At 38.0% G+C, this 3,070-nt stretch overlaps 1 non-coding gene across 1 annotated transcript; it reads right to left on the minus strand.

The window, feature by feature from the left end:
* Positions 1-740: 740 nt before the first annotated feature.
* LOC128292046 (small nucleolar RNA R71) lies at positions 741-845 on the minus strand. The gene has a single exon (XR_008282030.1). It is a non-coding gene; the product is annotated as a small nucleolar RNA R71 (small nucleolar RNA).
* Between the last annotated feature and the right edge of the window lie 2,225 nt (positions 846-3,070).

The following is a 3,070-nucleotide window of genomic DNA, read 5'->3' on the forward strand; positions in this document are numbered from 1 at the left end:
TTATTACTTGTTACGAATCACGCGATCAAGTTTTTGGCGTCGTTGCCAGGGAACTAAAATATTAGGAATACTCAATTTTTATTACTTTAGCCATTTATTTTTTCTTGCAATTTAGTTATTACTAATTAATTTACTTTTTCTTTCTCTTGGCAGGTTTTCCTAGTTTATGACTAGAAGAAACCCGTCAGGATCGTTACTTTTTGACGAAGAAATTGATCGTACAGTTTGTAGAAACCAAAGAGAAATAAGGCGAAGCTTAAGATACATAAAAAATGAGCAAGAAGACAATACTCAACCCCCAACCAAAGAGATGGCTGAAAACCAAGACAATCAGCTACCTCATGCAATTTCGGCTAATCAAAATCCTGCTCCACGTACTATGTATGATTATGCTAAACCTTCTCTAACAGGAATTGAATCTAGCATAGTTAGACCGGCTGTAGCTGCAAATACTTTTGAACTGAAACCTAACACAATTCAAATGATATAGTAGTTTGTTCAGTTTGATGGTTTGCAGGATGAAGATCCCAACGCTCACTTAGCAAACTTTCTGGAATTTTGCGATACATTTAAAATCAATGGCGTTTCTGATAATTCCATTCGTCTTTGGTTATTTCCTTTTTCATTGAGGAACAAAGATAAACAATGGTTGAACTCGTCACCACGAGGGTCAATTACTACTTGGGGACAAATGACCGAAAAATTTCTACTAAAATATTTTCCGCCGACTAAAATGACTAAGTTACATAATGATATTTCTTCTTTTGTACAGATGGACTTAGAAACACTTTACGATGCATGGGAGAGATACAAGGATCCATTGCGAAGGTGCCCTCATATGGGTTACCGCTTTGGCTTCAAGTACAAACATTCCAAAATGGTCTGAATCCCTTGACTCGGCAAATGGTTGACGCAGCTACTGGAGGAACCATCAACAACAAAACACTTGAAGAGGCTTATGAATTCATTAAAGAAATGTCACTAAATAATTATCAGTGGCAAGTCATAAGGACTAAGCCAACAAAAATGGCCGTCGTTTATAACGTCGACTCAGTTACTATGGTGTCAAATTAGGTATAACTTCTCAATAAAAAGATTGATGGTTTACTTGTTTCTACGCAGGTACATCTAGTAATGAGGTGTGACTCAAGTGGAGGAGGTGTGTATACAGAATATCAATCCTTCAATCCTACAACCGAAGAGGAACAAGTCAACTATATGGGTAACAATAACTTTAGATCTCAAAATAACCCATACAGTAATACTTATAATGCAGGTTGGAAGAACCAACCAAATTTCTCCTGGGGTGGTCAAGGGAATCAAAAGCCACAAAATCCTCAGGGTTTTCAACAGCCACCGTATCAACAAGAGAAGAAACCGAACCTTGAAGAGATGCTTTCTAAATTCATCTCGATATCAGAAACCCATTTCCAAAATACTGATATAGCACTTAAGAATCAACAAGCATCGATCCAAGGGCTCGAAACTCAGATAGGCCAGCTATCCAAACTAATATCTGAATGACCACAAGGTAGCTTACCAAGTAATACTGAACCTAACCCAAGGGAATACCTCAACGCAATTAGTACTCAAGATAAGGAAGGATTCATTGCACCTGAGCCAGAATTGATGCAAGAAACTGTGGTGAGCAAAGGTAAAAGTGAGGTAAGTCAGAACAAAATGGTGAATGAAGAATATAAACCTCGTATCCCATATCCTAATGCGACAAGGAAAGACCACTCAAACGAACAATTCGGTAAATTCCTCAAACTTTTGAAAAAATTACATATTAACTTACTGTTTATTGAAGCTTTGTCGCAGATGCTAAATGCAATGAAATTTTTAAAAGAGCTTTTAGTAAATAAGTGGAAGTTGGACGAAGCGTCCCATGTGGAGCTAAATGCAGTCTGCTCATCTATTCTACAGAATAAACTACCCCACAAATTGAAAGATCCAGCGAGTTTTACAATTCCTTGCTTAATTGGTAGTTTAGATATAAGTCATGCATTAGCTGATTTAGGGGCTAGTATTAACGTCATGCCTTACAAAATGTTTAAGCTACTAGGTCTTGGGAAACCTAAAGAAACTAATATGAGCATTCAATTGGCAGATAAAACGATAAGGTTTCCTAGAGGTATTATTGAAGATGTACTAGTAAAGTAGATAAGTTCATATTTCCCGTTGATTTCATTGTTCTAGACATAGAGGAGGATAATAACACCCCTTTGATTTTAGAGAGGCCCTTTTTAGCAACTGCTAAAACAATTATTGATGTTGGCACAAGTGAGCTCACGCTTCGCGTAGGAGACGACACGATCACCCTTCAAGCTCGTAATTCTGGCATCACATCGAATATTGAAGGTAATAGTCCACACCAGTCTACTAAAACTGAAAATATGACTTTGCAGAAATTGAGCTTCAAAGAAGTTCACGAGCCATGTTCCAGAAATGATAGAGGACATACTCATGAAGAACAAAGGCTACGGATAGAGGAGCTCGATGAATGCGAGCACACAAGCCGAGAACACATGATAAACTGAAACTATGCCAAAACAATACTGATACCTCTCCAAATCAACTTAAGGTTGGCGATAAAGTCTTACTAGATGCCGCAGATCCTCACATTGTCACTACCACACTGAATGAGGAAATCCCTCTTACAGTACTCAGTATTTTTCCATTCGTTACGGCGGAGGTGAGTCACTCCATGTTCGACACTTTTAAGGTAAACAACACCCGATTAAAACCTTATTTTGATGAGATTGATAGTAGGAATCAGGAGTATAAACTCCTCAAACCATCCTGACCATTCACTAGAGAGGTAAGTCGAGCTTAGACTATAAATAAGTGCTTCTCAGGAGGCAACCCGAGCACTAACATATTTTGATTTCTTTATTTTTAATTTCTAACACTTTAATCATTAACTTTATCTTTGAATTGTAAAGATTTTCAGTACACACGGCCAAACACACAGGCATGCTTAAAGCTGTGGCCAAACAAGGGAAGAGACACGACCGTGTGATATGACCGTGTGGATGTAGGACATGATTTCCCCAAAACACGGGATGCG

Source organism: Gossypium arboreum, chromosome 4 (genome assembly GCF_025698485.1).
Source record: "Gossypium arboreum isolate Shixiya-1 chromosome 4, ASM2569848v2, whole genome shotgun sequence".
Taxonomy (NCBI): Eukaryota; Viridiplantae; Streptophyta; class Magnoliopsida; order Malvales; family Malvaceae; genus Gossypium; species Gossypium arboreum.